We start from the raw sequence: 21384 nt of genomic DNA, 5'->3' as shown, positions 1-21384 counted from the left end.
ATCTCACTTTGCATGAGCCTAGCCAATTTAAAGATTAGGTAGGCTTGAACGACAGAAAGCTGAGCTAGCTGGTAATTATTCATAATGCAAAGAAAGCGTAAGGCGTGCAGACATGGACACAAGAGAAGAGAAGTGGACAACACGAACGCCACCTACCAAATGAAGGAAGCACTGTGAGTGCTTCCTTCAGATTTCTCATCATAGAATAGGAAGGAAGGGATTCCGGCTTACATAGTTTCGTCCCTACTTCTGGACTGTGTTAACAACTATATGCACGAAGGGTCTGCTTGAAGTAATAATAACACATGACTTAATCATAAGAACGGAAAAACTTCGCAGGCATCAAAATCGCAGTGGTGTCTTGTATATAATAAAAAAATTCAGGATCAAAAACGAAGTTGCTAATTTCTACAGATTTACTGTATTGCCCATTTTTGCAGGGAGCTATGCAGGGTGTCCCAGCTATCATGTACAAAGATTTAAATATATGCAAAAGCCAAGTAGCAGAACAAAACCTAGGTAATGTTGTTTTCCGTCACTTGTAGATACTCCGATTGTTTTCTGCATTCCCACAAATTACATAATTATTCTTATCAATTAATCGACTTCTGAATATTACAATTCAATGAAAAGTGTCAATAAGAAAAACGCAGAGCAACATGCTAACTTCCCGATATAGCTTTGTGTTGCTCAATACGTGCTACATAAAAGCGTTTTTTCCGAGCATTAAAGACGCCCGCGAAAACACGCAATGTTGCTGCACAACTGGCCTCTCGAAGCACTTTTCGTGTATTCGCAGGCTAAGGGCCCTGTACCCCCATCCGCAAAGTTAAATGAAGTTTTCTTCTTCATCATCTCGCCTAAGGGCAAATTAAGCGGAGGGAACAGCGCGCTCACGAAGCTATCAGCCCTCGGCGCTCCGTGTCTCCATCGCAGATCGGCTTCAAGATGGAGCCAGTGCAGGCACGCCATATACGAAACAGCCGCAGGAGTACGCTTAATCATGGTTCATAATTAGCATCATCATCATCAGCCTGGCTACCCCCAATGCAGGGCAAAGGCCTCTCTCATACCTCTCCATCTACCCCGGTCATGTGCTGATTGTGGCCATGTCCCTGCAAACTTCTTTATCATATCCGCCCACCTAACTTTCTGCCGCCCTTTACTACGCTTCTCTTCTCTTGGAATCCAGTCCGTAACCCTTAATGACCATCGCTTATCTTCCCTCCTCATTACATGATGGGGTGAAGGAACAAACGCAAGTTAATGACATCTTAGTTGAAACAAATAAAAAGAAATGGGCATGGGTTCATACTAGTTCTACGCGAATGGATTAGACGCTGAAGAGCGATAATGGCTCATTAGTATCGGAACGTAATCATTGCCCCTGGCACCGCTGCCTGCAGTAGTTTGCTTGCGTCATCGATTATCCTTGGGCCATCATTCGCGGCCTTTCGTGTCACCGCAACGCTGTCCTTTATACTCTTTGGATAAAGTTTAGTAAAATTCATAGTGCAACCGGGGCACGTGGAGACGAGCAATTGGCACAATGCTTACGCATACATAGACAATTCCCAGAGGAGCTTATGCGCGGAATTTTAATGCAAAATCAAATCGAGTTTCCGAACGCTGTGTACAGGATACCGGGCGTCACATTTAACTGTGTTTCCATCGCTGAAAACAGCGATTTACAAATGCACCTAGAGTAACGTGACTGTAATGTCAAAATGCGGAAAGCCACTTCCTATGCAATTACGGAGCACATGTTTTTGTATGGTCGTGAAAGTAATCACTGGTACAGGGCTTTCGTGATCGCAAAGAAAAAGCAACCTTTTTAAGGTCGTATTTCTCGTTATTTCTATCAAGACTACGGCAATCGCAATGATCTACAGTACGGGTTGAAAACACACTGAATGATTCAAATAACGGATACTTTTTTTGAATGTGCGATGTCCTTTGCTTTCTGCTTAACTATTTCTTCATGAGAAAATTTTGAGATCCCACGCACTCTCTGAATCAATGTAAGCGAAGCTTCCTGTGCTGCTTGGTTTGATTGACGATAATTAGCGGTGATAACCTCAGAGACGATTGAGCATTGTCAATGCCTTACATGGCACTTAATATCGTTGCAGAAGTCTTGAACTTTAATTGAATTAAGGACCATAATCGAATTGTGAGGCATGCCGTAATATCGCACTCCGGATTAATTTTGACACCATGGTATTTTTTTAGCCTGTCAACAAATCTAGGTGCAAGAGTGTCTTTTTATTTTGCCCGCGTCGGAAGGCGGATGCCGCGGTCGGTATCACATTCGCGACCTCGAGCAATGGCGTAGCCGTGAAGCTACCATGGGGGCACAGAAGTGTTGATTTCACTTGCTACCGCTTCCGTAGTGTCGCCTAGACACTGCGGTGCACGTTAATTAATGCGGCACTGCTTCTGCACGCCCTGCATGAGTTGCCCACTTGACATATTTGCAAGGCTTTTTTTTTTCAGAAAAAGCAGAAACGTACGTTACGGTACCTTCTATTTAACTCATCCCGTTTCCCCTTAACCGTTGTCCTGTCTAGTAGCAGCGTTTCCTTGCCTTCTCGCGTCAAGCTTTCTTTATACCCCCTCCCCCCTTTTGTGTGGGACTGGGAGAAAAGAGGGGCAAGGATGTTATTACTAAGTTTCGCGACTGCGTCGACTATGCCCATTCTCTGCTTTTACTCCCCCCCCCCCCTCCTACCCGTCCTTGCATCCCCGTGGACTTGCACATTGGTAGAAAGGTAAGGGCTGCAATTTCTGCAGTGCTTTTGGGGGAATCACGGATAATTTCAGCTGTCAGGAGGCTAATTTGGCGATGCCAAGGGAGCTCCAGAGGTGGTTGTGCCCATTCGACACGATGCAAAGGTCAAACGAGCTGCCTTGTAAGGTTTGTAACAGCGCAACACAAGACGGCGAGAAAAGGAAGGTGAAAAACGACGACACGGCGCTTTTCATCTTTTGTCTTCGTCTTGTGTTGCCCTGTGACCAACCTTACAATGAATCCTAACCAACGGGCCCAACATGCCGTCTTGATCAAACGAGTTTCTGGCGTCTCCTTCGTTCTCTGCCACGTTCTTTTCATGCATAAACGTTTTCATCGAGCGAGGAGGAAAGAACACGCGGTGAGCCTTTCCTCTTGTCTGGCTGGTGCGATCCAGTGCGGCGCTGCTTGAGAGTATTGCTGTCGCGTGCTGCGGAACGATTTCGAGATGATTTACATCATACTTTGTGAAACTTACGCAATGTCCGTTCATAAAGGATTGTCAGGGAAGCCTTTTGTTGCGTCCGTAACTACATTACGCGGAAATATCTCTCGGGGACGCAAACATGCGACGCGCATTATCAGTCGCGGTGTGTGTATGTGTTGTGAACTATTTTGCGCATATCGGTTTTAATTCAACGAAGAGATCCGGTTTCTTTGTCTTACTAGCATGAAATGGTAAATCTGCTCACTATCTGATCGCTTCTCGCAGGGACTAAAACATAAGAACGCATGCTCGTGTACGGCCAACCAAAGGCAACTACGAAACATCTAAGCGGCAGGCGCTATCAAATGTTTGTGATACACCGGCATCGATCTCACGCATTTCAAGTCTAGTAGGCTTGAGATCGCTATATGCCTACGCTATTTTTTCTGCATGAGGCCGATGGCGCTGCTCAAAGCAGCGATCACTGCGGTTGGTGGACGAGCAATATACATGTATAAGCTAGGTGCTTCGGCATTGTCATCTTGCCCTGTAAAGCCATAATATATGAGAAGTATTGCATAAGAGAAGGCAATGGCTATCTTTGAGGACAAAATTTCCGTAATACGTGTGAGTGCGTCGTAGAGAACGGAACGAACACAACCGAAAAAAAATTCGGTTACCATCCTCTTTTATTTATTTATTTATTTATTTTTTATTGAAAGTATCAACACACTTTATGATCAAGTAAATTGAAGAAGGCTTGCTGAAGGAATTCGTCCCCAAAGCAACTCGGCTTTATGAAGTGAGGCTGAGAGAAATTTGGCTTTTAGGCGCTAAATGTTGAAGGGCTAACGCCAGCAGAAATTCTTGGAAATACAACGCGTTGATATATGCTGCTCTTGAAGAAAGCGAGAAAGTCACGAGTCGGAATACGGGACCGGCCTACGGCAAATATGGTTGTGCAGAAAAAGAACTGTGGAAGCATTTTGCATAGCTATTTATAACCTGAACGGCTTGAAGAACACTGCGTTTTTCGCTCGTTATTTATCCGGAAATTACGAGTGTGCTCAAGTGAAAAGCCGACTGGAGATGGCTTTCCGAGAAGTGTGCATACACTGGAAAACATTTCACGGCGGAGCTAGGCGTTGTGTGGTTTACAAGAAGCGTTATGACGAAAAAATAGGTTACAGTTCACTGAATGCGCGCCCACTTTGCCATTTCCATTTACTGGCATAACAATGGCAGAGTCATTCCAGGGAAGGGCTTCATCGTATTGTCACGGGGGTATGATCATGAAACGTCGGTCCATGTGAATAAGAATCAGCAGAAGACCAACAATATGGGTCAAGGAAGTCCCAAATTCATCTCCAGGTGCGTTCAGTTTTCAGAGAATCTTTAGGCTTTTCTATGAGGGCATAGCCGTGTGTGCACCTTTATTGCTCAGACAAGAGCCATTTACAGCCGGGAGAAAATTGAACCGTGACCATGAATTTGCTACACGTAAACTTAAAATGCAACCTTCTGCGGCCCTTCGCTCTGATGTTGATGCCGCCACGTGGTTTGTTCGTGAACCATGCGCGGAACCCCAACCCTGAGGCTCATCCCATGCTCATCCCATAATATATCTGGCGAATTAAACGAGGCATTTTGCTAATGGTTCAGGAAAATGTTATTGATCGTGCTTGCGCAAATTCAAAATGTCTTGGTCAAATATAGCCTTTGCTAATGCAGGAACTCCAGAGAGGAATTTGGATGTTTTAAGAGAGCCTTATAATTCACCTATAGGAACTGGAATAAGTTTGTAACAATCACTGAGATTAAGTTAACTGACATGTACTAAATTCCTTTGCCGAGCTATGGAAAGAAGTTTAACTTCATAATGTTTTCAAGTTTGTGCTTTATTTACACTCCTCGGCAGCTCTTGATTGAACTGATCAAAGGGCGCAGGTTCGTTGGAAATGAGCCTGTGATTCTGTGGAAAGCCTCACAATAGCGATCTCTCTTTTTTAAGTGCCAAATAAACGCGAAATACTATTTAATTCTAAGATAAACACTTTTTCGTGATAAATACGAATACTTGACAATGTACATAAACATTGTTTATTGATTAAAACAAAGAACTGAAATTGGTCGAACGGACACCGCTGCCGCCCGTCGGAGGCACACGTTGAACCATCACATCACTCCTGCGATGAATGAAGACATCATCTGTACTTATTATCCAATAATGATGACGAAGCCTATTTCGTAGTTTTCAATTTCTGATTAATGTTGCGATGAATACGCGATATCAATTTTGTTACTTGTTGAAATCAGGAAGCACACAAATATCGATATACTGTTATGGCTGTGACGCATCTTGATGTCAGCAAAGTATCAGTGATTCTATGGTGAACAGATTGTTTGAATTTCTAAATCTTTCATATCGATTGACATGAACATGTGGTATATCAACGAAAAAGCAAATCTAGGAATAGTAGGAAAATCAACAACTACCTAAATACAAACACTCTATGATAAAGCGTTAGGACAATGTTACTGTGCTTCTTATGCCGCAGAAGATGTACCTAATCATCGTAAGATGAATGCCGCTTCAACCCCAGGACCTGTGTGCGCAGCGCTGCGAATATCCCTGCGTGCGAGATCGAGCAGCGTACTCTGCTATGCGTAGATGGTAGACTGGTTCGATCATCCGACAAATGGGCAAAGAAATGGTTACTATAGTTGCAAGTTGTTACCGCGGCACCTGGACGCTTCTGTGCCACCCCCGCAAGTTCTTTCGGTAATCCTTCAATAACTAAAAAAGTATAATTCTGCAGGTAATCGGCGTGAGTGATGATGGCACGCATGTTCTGGTCGCCGGCGACGGCTTGCACTCGTACATGACGTGAGTTTTGTAAGAAGGGCGAAACATTGATAGCGACAGCAAAGTTTACGTCTTCGGTATTACGCGATACTGCATGCCTGTACTCCGTGAAAAATTCTCGGTGGCTGCAAGGCCAACACTGCATACCTCCATCGCCGGCGTCATACGGAGACTTAGCGACGATCATACCTTGACCGCCCATTCCGTCACAACATGCGCGTCCATCAAAAAGAATACAGCAATATGTAATTATTGGTGGCTTCGTTTACACACAGGGGCTTGCGATACGTCTTGCTGCTTGTAAATTTTGCTTTCATGGTGTGAGGACTGGATATCGTGGGTGAAGAACTTGGTCAGAAGAGCCGAAGACACGTCTGATGCAGCCGAGTCACTGTGGTAAGTTTATCTCAACGCATTTGTCTGAAACATTTATCTCAATGAACGGTCCATGTCACGTGTTTCTCGCATTGCAAGGAGAGTAAGTGCAAATAGTGAGATTTCGTACTCGAGGCGGAGTTGAGGAAACAAGAAAGGAGTACAAGAACGCGTGCTAGTATCTCGGTAGGAAATTTCGAAGCGAGGATGCCCCAGAGAGCAAGAGGTGGACATAACAGCAGTTTCCGTTGACCTGTCAGTATTATTATTTTTTAGTACCTTGAACTTGGCTACCGTCCCATTCTTCCGCATATTTTTTTTCTTTGAAACCACTGACATTTTACTATACTAGAGAGCAAATTGAAGACACCTAGTTGCAAAAAATTGTTCATTTATACAATGCTGTCTTACTTGGGCACGACACAGACTGGTCATATATAAATATATGAGGCTGTTATACCTTAAACGTTTATTATGCCGGTAACGATAGCATAGAGTCTTTGTCGAACAACGCGGCCACGTACGCTGCAATCAAAAAAGAGCGAAAATCTGGCGGGTCAGAATGTGGCTTCAATCAACGTCAAACTGCGTTATGCAAAAGAAAAGTGCAGCCGACATGGCTACTTTGTCTATTTTGTACGTCGGTGTATTATTCACACGATTGTGGGGCATCTCTTCTTTCTTTTTTTTACGGGTTACTTATCACGAAATTCTGAGGGTGCTGAAATGAAAGCCGAAATTGAACCAAGATCCTTGCAGTTGCTCCACCCAAGTTCCTTGCATTTCCCGAGATTTTTAGCGAGTGCCACTTTGTCGGGCAAATACAAAGAGCCCTTTCAAAACGGTTTTTAAGGTCATCAGGGATGCGGGTGTGCTACCAGAAAGAAAAGAAAAAGGCAGTCTGCTGTGGTCGTCCGCAAAGACGATGGCGCCATCAGGTGGCTTCTTTGTGAACCAGCGAACCCTCTGAAATACTGGCGACTCCTGCGTTTTGAGGCACTATCAACTGGGCTCAATCCATGCCTTTCCAACAGAGTAAAGGATTGGGATATTGCGTGAAACCACGTATATGTTCCAATTCGAACTAGCGCAAAACGCGAGAAAGAATGCGAAGTGAAAGCAGGCAACCACGTTTCGCGAACGCGACCTCAGCGCGCTCAAAAGTGGTCTCAAAGAATACAAACCATTCAGTGGCCGACTTAGTGACCAGGTAAACGGGACAAGGCGACGGCGTAGCTGCTGGCCGCTGCTTCGAGCCAAGAGAACCGCGTTGTTTTCCAAAGCGTAGCTTGAATACTCAGGCAGGCAGGCCATAACGAATACGGCTAACGCGAAAAAATAAATTAAGTGTAAGCCAGAGTTGCTTTCTAGTAAGAGCAGACAAAAGCTGAAACGTCGTCGTTTCCGTTTCCGTCCGTAACGAAGTAGTATCAATTCCGAGAAGTATTGGTGGCGGTTTAACTCCGGGCGCCACGCGCTCCGCATTTTAGTCATTGTTTAAGGACGCACTGTGATTTCTGCGCTCATCGAACGGATGTGAATTACATTTTATTATAAGGCGTACTGTCTGCGCTTTCCAATGACACCTAGTATTATCGTCTGGTCTGAAGCGTTACCTAAACCGAAATCAAAACAGTCTGTTCAAAAAACGACATTTCTACTCCATTAGCCTCCGTTGTAGAGTTTCCGGCAAAACTGTTCAAAATAACAAAATGAAGTTTGATGTACAATTAGAATACATACACTACAAAGTTTGTATGAAGACATATTGCGTGTAAAGCAATTAGAAATTGATACAGGAGCTAATAAATATGGGAAAACGAATAAAAGTTTATGAATGCATATCCTTTTTTTCTTTTCAACGCAGAACAACGACAGTTAGTGGTTTTCTAGGCTACAGTGCACTTATCATCTACGTGAAGTTGCTTCGTGCTCTGACGAACAGTTCATGAGTGGTTATTACTTCGAATTGGTAATTTATGGCTCTACTTGGTCACGCATTATCGAAAGATATAAAAACTATTCAAGCTTTCAGGCCTTCTCTGGCATTCTATTAACGGGAAATTGTCTTGTGTTGATTAAGGAATCGACAAGGGAGCATTGAATTTGGCTCCTTTTTCCGTTGGCCAGGTCAGTGCAGATTGACATGGTTTTTGCATGTACACGCTAATTCACAGCGAGCGCTACACATTAGTAGAGCCATACAACGTCTTGTAATTACTAGCACTCACGAGTTTTACTAAGCATTGCTTGAAACTAAAGATTATGGTGGCGTCATCCGTGCAAAAAAAAAATAATAATAACAGGCAATTTCACGTCAGTTCCAACATTTGTGAAATGTGGCGCTACTAAACACTGAAAAGCGAGCAAAACGCGAATGGATTCTTTCTCCAGATGTTTCGAGTGTTTGACTCAGTCTAGTCGTCGCGCCTTCCCCCCCCCCCCCCGCCCTTCAAGCACACGTGTCTGCAACCACGCCATGAATGCAGTTCAACGAGAGCTTACTCAATTGTGGCTGCTGGCGAAAAAAAAAGAAGAAAAAAAGTACCACGCACGGTACATCATGAGCGCATGCCAGTTAGTCAGCAGTCTAGCCTATTGTGCCATTGTGCCAAAGAGAAGTGCAGATAAAGTAAGATAGCAGAAATTTCTTTGGTGCTCATTTTTGTTTACAGGTAGCTGTGGAAGCGTTTTCGAAGTGCACGCAGAACTTAGCTTCGCCTCCATCTATTTTCGAGGCTCTTACGGCGATATCTGCAAACTTGCTTTCCCCACGCGCTCAGATGCGACATGTTCGGCAGAGTACTATGCTAGCCCTATTCTACGAGACGCCGGTGGAACGATAGTATTAGCAGCAAACAATAAGTGAGCCTTATTTCCCGGACTGCGTGAAGCGACAAGTGCCAAGGCTGCGTGACCTGTAGCATTCCAAGTCACGCGCAACAAACCAAATGTCACGTGTTCCGACCCCCCAGTGAAGATTTAAAACACGGATTTACAGTAGTTGGTCTTCTCGCTGAAAGATATATCGTATCTACCGGCGTAATCATTGCAAGTTTCGTGGCCCCTTATTAATGTTTTACATATGCATTTATCCCGATCTCTTTTGGCCAGTGTAGTGCCAAAATGTGTGCTCCCGCATTGCTAGCTGCCATGGCTCCTTACTTTTCTCTTTTATTTTGGCATTTGATTGTGCGGTCCGAAACGTCCAGTTAGGTGCAGCATTGAATAATTTCCCTGGTCGCCTTATTCATTTCCTAAACGGTTATATATGGCATATTAGATGGCACGTTTATGAAGTGATATGTTTCCGCATCATTTATTAGAAATACTTCTCGCTCTGCTGTCATGTTCACCTGTCATATAATTTTTCATTTATATTTTGTTTTCTTCTTCACACAATCATACACTGTGTATGAAACAGCTTGCCCGCAGACACAAAGGATGCCACTTGTGCAAAAACGGCAATGGAACGCAGTTCGTTCAACTCAGAGGTCAGTGGAGGTCACAGTACAGGTGTCCTATAACCAGGTGGGGGTGTATTGACCACATTCAAGGTCGAACAAATTTGCAGTGAAGAACAAAACAAACACTCTCCTGGCAGCTGCGATCCCTAGCTGAAGTCCCTTGATAACTTGAAAGTACCGCCACTCTTTCAACCCTGCCGCCGCACGACCTGCTCGCCTCCTCTTCGCTCCTTGCGCGTCCCCCCCCCCCCCCCGCGGAAGCCAGTTTTGCCCCGTTTTCCTGCACGACGATTGGTCTCCCTGCCGTTGCCCTTGGACCGTTGCCCAAGCAGGATCAAGGTGGAATAAGTTGCATGAATAAGGATTAAGGTGTACGACAGAGATTTAAGGTGGATTAGACTGCATTAAGATGAATTAGGCTTCATGAAGGAGTATCAAGGTCGATTATGGTGGATTAGGGTGGATTAGGTTGTATTAAGGAGGATTAAGGTGCATAAACAATAATTATGGTGGATGAGGGAGGATTAAGGTTGTAAGGCCTACTGTAATAAATCTTAATCCATGCTAATCTTTTTCAGCCTTCGTCGGCTTTTTTCCTCCTTATCGTACCTTATTCCATCTTAATTCACCTTAATCCTCATTAATCCACCCTAATCATCTGTCATTCACTTTAATGTAACCTAATCCACGATAATCCTCCTTAATGCATCTTTATCCACCTTCATCGACATTAACCCACCCTAATCCTCCTTAATGCACCTTAATCCCCTTAATCTGTCCTAATCCTCCTTCATTCTTACAATCGAATCAATCATTACTTTGGTAATGAGTAATTATCTCTTATACACCGCTGCATATGCTTTGGTTCGCTTCCGGCCTTCCTTCGGCCACGTGATATTTTCTGTAGCTCACAACGCGACCTTGAAACAGAGATCTAAGGCTTCCGCTTAATAAGACACACACAAAGGGATGTGCCACAAGCAATACTAGATCAGACGCACAAAGCAAAGCATCTTATCATGTGGCAGAAAAATTGTACGGAGTATAAAACTCGCCTCAGCGCTCCTTTTACATCAGCATACCCCATTCATACGGCTTTAAGAAAATACCAACCTCCTCATCAACGTTGTCTTCAGCATTAACGATGCTGTTATGAGCATTTCTCAAAATGTTCACCACTAATGAGGTGCGCAACTATCCCAAAATAACACGCCTCCATAGAATGCTGCGGCCCGCCTGCGGGAGCCCAAGAGAAAAAGCGTGCCGTGCGCAGTCGGCGGGCAAGGAGAATCGAGGAGGAATGCGCCGCGAGGAGGAGAGTGTCGCTACTTTCAAATTATCAAGGGGCTTTAGATACGACCAGTGCCTCCTCTATGCTTTAGTGCCCGGCAGTACGCTCTCCCAACGCCGTCGTACTCCCTCCTCTCTACTGCTCTCGGCGGCCGCGCGGGGGCAACACGGAAACAGGGTAGCTAGTGTTACTGGATATGATACCAAAGGTTGCTACCTTTGGTAGCATATAGAGTAACTCTAAGGGTAGCTCCCGCCGCTGGCGGCGAGAGCTACCCTTAGATTTTTGGCGCATTTTTTTATCATATGTTGTCAGAGGAGGCACTGGTTCTGTTCGAGTGCGTCCTCACTTAGCGCTTTTTTCTCTGTATGAACGCATTTCATCTGAAATGGCATACTCTTGTGTGCCTCTGTTCAAGTCTTACGAGAAGAAGAAAACCGCTGGGATATCGTTTCACGAGGTTCCGTCGGACTTGGAGTTGAGGCAAAAATGGCTTGCTGCAGACCGGCGGGACGGATGGACCCCAAACGACTCATCGTGCTACACAAAGGTTTGTAGAAAGCACTTTAAGCAAGAAGATTTTATCGAAGGCAAGAGACGAAGGCTCAAGAAGGGTACCGTGCCGTCCGTGTTCGACGATTACCCCCGTGATCTTCAGCCAAAAGCTGTACAGTAGAGAAGTTTATCACGTGTAATCAAGCGAGCACGTGTTACCGCTGTGCTACAGACGGATGCTTCTCAAGCTGTCGCGTCCTCATCAATATTGCTGCCATCTTTGATCTCTGACAAACGAATGGCTGAGGAGGAAAAAGACGCTTCCATAGAGGTGAGATTTTGCGCCATGTTTTCCGCGCATGAGCCGGCGGGCCAGTGCGACGCCCGGTATTGCGGAGACAAGGCGAAGCGTGATCGAAGCGTCCAAGTGGATAGCACGGCGCCACAAAGCTTGCCGATTGCGGAAAGGACTAAATGGAAACGGAAAGAAAGAGACCTCAAGATACAAATCCAGCAACTTCGACAGAAAGTTGACAGATGTAACCTGGACCTGAATCGCCTGAAAAAGGACAGCCTTACTGATGAAATTTGTTACATAAGAAGGGCAGCCTCGGAAAAGCAACCTGCTGCGTTGTTTCTGCTCGACCAGATCAGAAACTTCTAGAAGAAAAGACCAACTTGGTCTAAGGAGACAACTCTCCACTGTGTTGTTCTCAGGCACTTATAAACAAGGGCCTATGAGCATACACGGGGCAAGGAGCTTCTGAAACTGACACTGGCACTGGCAAGCCAAGTCTCCCACTCCTCCTTTCCGGAAAGTTTGCCGGCTATTTTCGGTGTATTAATGTTGGGTGGCCTGTTCTGGCAAGCCCAGGTAATGTGGGCGAGAGTTTGCCGGCCTCTGTACCACGGACAGCGAACGCTATACAGTGTTAGGTGAATGGCATGTTTCAAATAAAGGTTTGGAAATGTGTGCGTCTGCATTCGGCGCCAGGTCATATGAGTCCCGCCTGGATAGGACAAGGTGTTGTGGACTGTACTTTCTTCGCTCGCTCCGTTCGTGCTCGAGGATGTTTCGTGATGAGAAGGGGTTTTCGTTATTGTGGTCGGCCGCTAGGTTGATAAAAGCACGAGCTGCACTGTCCGCTCTCTCACTGCGCTCGAGTCTTGCGTGACCCGGGCACCAGATGATCATGTGTTTCTGCGTTAAGTTGGATCCTAATAGGTGAGTAGTGCCATGTGGTAGTCGCCTGGTGAGGAAGTGTCTATATGCGACTTGGGAATCTGTAAGAGTTATCGACGATCGCAATCCATCCCCAAGCCCATGCATGGATAACGGAACTAACGCCATAACAAGGTGGCAGTGGAATTGCGCAGGGTTCGTCAACAAACGGGCGACCATGCGACAATACCTAAAAAGCGTAAATAACAAATCCCAAGTAATCGCCTTGCAAGACACCATCACATCATCACCCATCAAGATTCCCGGTTTTCCAACGGTGGCTTCCACTGATGGGGGAAGGGGGGTCGCTACTCTGGTCATTAAAAAGTTCACGTGCCTTCAGCGAGACCTTGGTCCCGCAGACAATGGGGTTGAGTACGTCATGGTCGAACTCCTATATCGACGATTGTCCCAGAACGTCCTTAGTTTTAAGCCATCAAAAAGAAAGTGAGAGAAACAGAGACAATGAATTGGATGCACAAAATGCAAACAACAAACACCATGGATTTACAAGAATGAGAAGAAATAAATCAGAAGGGAAAATCCGTGCGATAACACGAAGAGAATTGCATCCTAATTTGAAGTTTGGGCTGGTTTCCTAAGGACAAAAACATACAGGAGCAAATATTCGCAACTAGATGAGGCACGTGTAGGCTCAAGCAAAAATCCAGAGACCACTCAGCATATGATAATAGAATGCGTAGGAATTCACCAAATGAGACTCGTAGGCAACTTACACTTTCCAGAAGCGCATGTATTCAAAGGGGACGGAAGCATCTACCGGTCAGCAGTCGAGATAAGAAAGAGTCATTGGGAGTATTGATGAAAAAAAAACAGGGAAGAGATTGATACGACTACATCTGTTAGAGGCATAGGTAGCGGTAAAAGGTAGATATAGAAGTTTTGAAGAAATGGAATAAGTTTAGAGAGATTACACAAGAATGCTAGATTGAAAAGCATGTATAGCATACCTTAATAACTCAGTTAGGCTAGCAGAATATTTGTCACCACCGCGGAAGACTCGGGCATCGCGCCGTTGTCTGTCCAACACCGAGTGACGTCGTCTGTCGGGGATGCGGCCTGCCAAACCCCAATGAGCAGCATCAATGCAAACCAAAATGCAAGATCTGCGGCGGTGCGCACTTTACCGCCGGTAAAGAATGTGCGCATAGGTTCAAGACGCCGTACATCGTTCGCCGACGACGCTTCGAGCGTGCCAGGCAGCAAGAGCAACTCCCCACCCGTCGATCGTTCGATCCTCCGATCGGCAAGCCTCATCCAGCACCAACCTTAGGGGCAGAAGGCGCTTGCGCTCAAGAGGCCATTCTACAAGCCGACGGGGCTCCAGAAATCGCTCTACCTCAAGATCGAGACTCACATCGCCTTCTCCAACGCGCTCCAGCTCCAGAGGCCGCTCCGAGTCCCGTACCGGGAGCGACTCGTCCAACAGGTCACGATCCAAGAGCCCCACTGGCGGTAAAGGCAAGTCCTCTCTAATGTGGCCCGATAGGGCCCGTGGCAACCAAACGCAGGCGTCCAACTCTCCAGACTCGCACACACCGCGTCTCACGAACGACCTCGAAGAGCTTCGGCGTGCCAATGACAGCCTCGGGAAAGAAAACGCTAAGTTCAAGCAGGAAATCAATCGGCTAGCCGCCGAGATGGCCGAAATACGAACATTGGCGCTCACACCGCCAGCTTCTCAGCCTGCCGCACGCTCTTCGGCCATGGACACGGTGAAGGCCCCTCCCAAGACGGTTGCAGTGAAGCGCCGCGCCCTGGATGACTCAAGGGGAGACGAGACGGTAGAACTCCTGTCTGAGCTCAAGAACGCCATCTCCGACATACAGACAGGTCTCTCACACGTACAAGAAATGATCGCGCACCCTCAGCTGGGCCTGGTCGCCCCAAGCACGAGAACACTTAGGCTGGAGGGGACCACCCATGGATCTTTGCCAAGCACATATACAGCACAAATCCCAAACTTGCACAGCGGCACTGCCTCAACGACGGAGGGTGCTATTCTGAATGTGGCACTTTCGCAATCCATCCGTAAGCCCAAACATGGATAACGGAACTAACGCCATAACAAGGTGGCAGTGGAATTGCGCAGGGTTCGTCAACAAACGGGCGACCATGCGACAATACCTAAAAAGCCTAAATAACAAATCCCAAGTAATCGCCTTGCGAGACACCGTCACATCACCACCCATCAAGCTCCCCAGTTTTCCAACGGTGGCTTCCACTGAAGGGGGAAGGGGGGCCGCTACTCTGGTCAGTAAAAAGTTCACGTGCCTTCAGCGAGACCTTGGTCCCGTAGACAATAGGGTGGAGTAGTTCATAGCCGAACTCCTTGTCGACTCCCCTATGCAGCGCTTAAGAAGAAACAGTATCTTTATACTCAATGTTTATTGCAGACCCAGCGTTCACAGAGCCAGGGCTGGTGTAATTATCAAGAAGGCCGTACATTTGGCCGGCTGTCAACCTCTAGTCGTCATGGGGTATTTCAATGCCCAGCATCAGGCGGGGGGCTATTGGACCAATACGAGGAAGGGTAAAGACATATGGGACACGGCAACGGAGGAAGATCTTACGCTAATAACCGATAAAGACTTTCCGACCAGGAGAGGGAACTGTGTGCAGAGATACGACTCCGGATCTTACCTTTGTCAAGAACCTAGAAAACGTCAAGTGGACGAACACAGCCATGGACCTCGGTAGCGATCATTGCATCATCGAAGCCGTGATCAAGGCTGCCCGTAACAAAATGAGGACCTTTAAGTTCACTGACTGGGACCTGTTCCAAGCCAACCACTCCGAGCGCGTCCTCAACCATGTTATAGACCAAGACTCTTGTTGCGATGAGATAACAAATGATGCGGTAGAGCCACCAAGGAGGTGACAACCGATCAGGGGGTGAACAGGATGCACAGTAGGCTCGCGCATCTGTTGGAAGCCAAGCAGATACTGCTCGCGAGATGGAAGACTCAGCGCCACAACAGAAGACCTACGCAAGAAAATTTCCGAAATCAACAAGATGAGAGAGGCTCATTGCAAGGTGCTATGCAAGCAGCAATGGGACGAGCCGTGCGACTCGGTGGAAGGCCAGCTCAAGAACGGTAAAAGCAGGAGTCTCCTCAGGCACCTACTGCACGATGGCCACACCAAGTCCAATCAGGAGAGAGCTTTGGCGAAAGTTGTCCATTTGGCCACCGACTCGACTCCAGATGAGGCAGTCACGGAGCAGCTTATAGACAAGTACCCGGCGGCCACGGACGATCCGGTGCCCCCCCCCCGTTTCCCGACTACGAAGGGTGCGACGTGCCATCTATGGACGAGGACTTTACCGTGGCTGAGGTCAAGCGAGTTCTCGCATCCCTCAACGGCAGATCTGCCCCTGGGCCCGACGGGGTCACCAACAAAATGCTCAAGCATCTCGACGATGACTCACTCGAGTTTCTTACACAAGATGAATGAAATCGGGTGGAGCGGCCTCATTCCCAAGAGCTAGAAAGCAGCCTACACCGCACTCCTTCCTACCCAAGCCAGGTAAGGCGCCGAGCATCGACAATCTAATACCTATCTCCCTGACGTCGTGTGTTGGGAAGATGGCCGAGCACGCCATGCTTAACCGCCTCACTGGCCATCTCGAGTATACGAATACTACACACACAACGTGATTGGCCTCCGGTCTGGGCTCTCGACTCAGGACGCCATGAGGCTGATCAAGCACCAGCTAATTGAGTCTACCTCTGCCGACACTAAGGCAATTCTCGGCTCGGATCGCGAAAAGGCTTTTGTCAACATATGGCACGCCTTTATTTTCAAGAGCCTGACAGAGTTTAACGTCGGCAAGCGGATGTGCAATTTTCTGTGCTATTTCCTGTGCTCCTTCCTTTCCTCGAGGTCCACAAGACTGAAGATTGACGAGTTTTTGACTCACGAAATTCAGCTTGGGCCAAAAGGAACACATCGGGGGGCGGTGACCTCCTCGATGCTGTTCAACATCTCCCTGATCAACCTGTCGAGGCCCTTGAACAAGATCCCGAACATTAACCACATGATGTAAGCAGACGACATCACTATCTGGTGCCCCAGCGGATGTGAGGGTCAGGTCGAGGGTGCTTTGTAAGAAACCATCGATGTGACGGAGCGGTATTTTATCACCACCGGGCTGAGGTGCTCACCCGCTAAATCCGAGCTCTTGTTCTACAAGGAGAGGCCCAGAGGCGGTTCTTACCGGTCCTGGAAGCCAGCAACGGAGAACCACATCGCGTTATCCACCGTTAAGGGCTCCCCAATACCGCGGGTAGACACTATCAGGGTCCTAGGAATGTTCATGGAGTCGAACGGGGCCAATGGAGCCGCCCTCACACGCATTTGTTCCAAGACCGAAAGGGCCCTCGGCCTGATCCGGAGAATCGCCAACAGGGACCACGGAATAAGGGGGGACAATATGATCCGCATTATCCACGCCTTCGTTCTATGTCACCTCGCATTTTCAGGGGCTATGCACAACTGGCTCGTGTCGGAGCGCAACAAGATCAATGCCCTAATCAGAAGAGTCTTCAAGCTTCCCCTCGGCTTTCCCGTCCGAACGCACACAAAGGACCTCCTCAATTTGGGAATTCACAACACGTTCGAAGAAATTGTTGAAGCCCAAAAGTTTTCTCAGTTTGTCAGACCCTCCGGTACCCCAGCGGGCCGTGCCATACTGGCAAGCTGGGACGTAACCCCACGGTCGTCGGTTCCGACGCTGTGAAGCTGCCCTACGACGTCAGATCAAAGATTTACATACCCCGGATGCCATGCAATATGCATCCCACCTACAGCGAAGGACGAAGACCAGCCAGGGGTAAAGCTCTCCTCGCCAGTGCCCGCTTGAACAATGATCGAACATGCTTCGTAGACGCTGCTTCGCACGTTCAAGAAGCCTTCTCATCAGTGGTCATCGACTGTGATTCTAAAGTCCTCAGCTCACTACCATCCGCACTTCTAGATCCAGTGTTGCAGAGCAGGTTGCTATTGCTCTTGCATTGACGGACAGTGTACGTGACACGATTTATTCAGATTCCAAGGCCGCTGTTAGGGCCTTTCAGATGGGAATGGTGGCTCCCCAGGCATTACGGATCATCCGCAATGCTAAATACATCAAACATTACTCTTTGGCCCGGTTCCCTGCACACCTTGGAACCATTTAGGGTGCCTCGCTCAACCCCAAAGAGGAGGCGCACTCGGCTCCACGAGGTTTGACTGACTGTGCGCCGGGTAACTCGTCCTCTCCTGGGCGACCCGAGCCTCTCTGCTCGTACAAAGAGGTCTGCAAACATAATTACCTATCAAGAAGACTCCTGCCTTTGCGGCGCTCATCGCTGTGCAGATCCCAGGCAGTCACTCTCAGACTTCTGCAAACAAGCACTCACCCAAGCCCCGCAGCGCTGCACACAATGTACCCCGAACGGTTCCCAATCCCGGACTGACATCTGGGTGGTGGTTATGCGGACTTCGAGCATGTCCTGTGGGGCTGCGCCTGTGCCGGTCCCACCCCCCTCACCCGAGAGGAAATAATGAAGCTCATAGGGCCCAGGACCAGACCTCTAAAATCCTGGCTGTTCAGAGGGCTCGCGAGAGGGCCGTCAGGTTCCACCTGATGGTCCCCGAGTGGGCCTAGCCAGTTGACGCTGAGTTTCCTCGCGTCTATTGTGGACCAAATAAGGTTGTGTCACTCACTCACTCAACACCGCGTTTCAAAGAGGATCCTAATAAGTCATAATCGTCAGAGTGTTCAGGTATTTGTACAGAGAAAACATTGAGACTCAGTATAGGAAATGAACTAGGAAGCTTACACCGGAACTATGCAACCGATACGGTGAGCAAGATGACAACAAAAAACGTCAGGCGGAAAGTCATAGAGGCTGAGATAATCTCATGGGTGGCGGCAATGGTAAATAAACCTGCAGTAAGTAATTACCTAAAAAGAAAAAAACGAAATCAGGAAAGAATCAATTTATGATAACTCAAATGTAAGCTAATTACTTTTCGTAGCGAGATCGGGATGCCTTAGAACGCGTTGTTATAAAGCGGGGTACAGCAAGGAAGAAGAAACGTGTGCTTGCTGCGGTAAAGCTAGGAAAATGATGGAAAATGTATTAGAATGTGAAGATATCTACCCAGCTGTGGGTTTAGGTTGTTCTGGCCTCCTCGAAGTCCTTGCGTTCAGGGATAGAAGGCGGAAAGCAAACATGTCTGCAATAGGGAATAGTAAGAGGCGATTGGAGGTATGGTGGTAGAAAAGTACACCGGAAACAACGGAGGCGTGCACTTGCGTGCGTGTGCGTATGCATGTGAGTGTGCGTGCATGTGTGCGTGCGTGTGTGCATCCGTGTGTATTTGTGCGTGTGCGTGCGTATTCGTGTGTGTGTCTGCGTGTGCGTGCGTATTTGCGCGTGCGTGCGCGAATGCGTGTGTGTGTATATAAACGCGTGCCTGCGTGTGTACGTGTATACGTGTGTGTGTGTGTGCGGCGTGTGTGTGTGTGCGTGTGTGTGTGCGTGTGGGCATGTGTGTGCGCGCGTGTGTGCATGTGTGCATGTGTCCGCGTGTGTGCGTGCGCGTGCGTGCATGTGTGCGTGTGTTTATGTGCGTGCGTGTGTGAGCGCGTGCGTGCATGCGTACGTGTGTGTGTGTGCATGTGTCCGCGTGTGTGCGTGCGCGTGTATTTGTGCGTATGTGCTTGCGTATGTGCGTGTGTGTGTGTGCGTGTGTGCACGTGTCCACGTGCGTGCGTGAGCACGTGCGTGTGTATTTGTGCGTACGTGCGTGCGTGCATGTGTGTGTGTGTGCGTGTGTGTGTGTGTGTGTGTGTGTGTGTGTGTGTGTGTGTGTGTGTGTGTGTGTGTGTGTGTGTGTGTGTGTGTGTGTGTGTGTGTGTGTGTGTGTGTGTGTGTGTGTGTGTGTGTGTGTGTGTGTGTGTGTGTGTGTGTGTGTGTGTGAACAAGAGCTTGGTGGCGCAACCCACCGCCCCGTTTCAAAGGGTATGCTCATAGAATACATCTATCCATCTAACGGACGCGAATAAAGCAGTTTCGAGAAATAGACCACAAAATTTGATGCCATGAATCGTTTGTGTGTATCCTTTAAATATATGTAGGAGATTAGGCAAAATAAGGACAAGAGCTTGGGGACGCAACCCAACACCCCGTTTTCGAAAGGACGCTCACAGCATCCATCAATCCCACCATTCGTGACTGCATGGATGAAAAGACAAGTTGCGTAGTGTAACAAAGAGAGAAAGAGAGAAAGAGATTAATGGAAGGTGAAAATGTTAACCCTGTTGTACTGCACTAAGATTTACAGCACTAATCTTGACCTTAAAAAACAAGTTGTTCCGACGTCCATCTGACATTTCATCTCGCATTGACCGACAATTGAAGATCAGGGATCGGTTCGGAAACGCAGCATCAACGCTTACCTTCACGCATTAGTACCACCGATCGACGACGACTGGAACCACCTTCCTACCTTCGTCGCTGTCTTAAGTGGCGCTAGTAGATTTCAAGTTGGTTGCCAATGACTATTTATGCACTATACCTACCACCACTCACAGTTGCTCCTCCGAGCCTTTAGAGTATGCACATAAATAAATGAATAAGTAAATAAATTAGAAGCCGTCTGCATTCGTTCCTCATAGAACGGGAAAAGAATAGAGCCCAGCGCGGTACTTTGTGCGATACCTATGAGCATTTTACTCACTTAATGTGCTCGACCTCGCTATTTCGACGTGTGTTTGTTGATCTCTCGAAGTGTTGATATACTCATATGCCGTGGCAAGGAGGAGTCCGGGAATGCTGACGGCAGTGAGCGTCAGCTAAATTTAACGCTGACCTGCCTCCTGCTCACCCAGAGATTAGATGGCGGCGTGAGTCTAAGGTCGAGAAATACTCTTTGAGGTGTTCACTGGAGCGGATGGGCAAGAACACACACACTTGCAATGCGCCTGCGGCCAATGACATGTTTTGGGTGATAAGCCGTTTCAAAGTGACACTTGGTGACCGGCTCGGCGGCCTAGTGGCAATATATGGTCGTCATTCTGCTGCGGAGAAAGAGGTCGCGAATTACATTCTGGACTGCGGCGGCACCGCTTTGCGATGGGGGTGGAATGCGAAAACGCTCGTGTACCGAAATTTAGGTGCACGAACACCCGGCAAATCAATATTATTTCCGAGTCCACTACGCGTATACCTCGTAGCCCGTTTGATGCTTTTGGCCATAAACACAATCAATCAATCAATCAATTATTCATTGGTCAAAGTACAAATCTGGACAAGATTTAGACCGCACCCTATGTGACCACACGAATGACAAGCCTTCTGTTCGCTGAATGGATTTGCGTGCAAATGTTTGCAAACTTCTCCATAGGTGAGTAAGCTTCATCCGGTCCTCATCTCTCA

This window comes from Dermacentor variabilis, chromosome 2 (genome assembly GCF_050947875.1).
Source record: "Dermacentor variabilis isolate Ectoservices chromosome 2, ASM5094787v1, whole genome shotgun sequence".
In the NCBI taxonomy this organism is placed as follows: Eukaryota; Metazoa; Arthropoda; class Arachnida; order Ixodida; family Ixodidae; genus Dermacentor; species Dermacentor variabilis.
The sequence above is the reverse complement of the archived record's forward strand: the minus strand, read 5'-3'. Positions refer to the sequence as shown.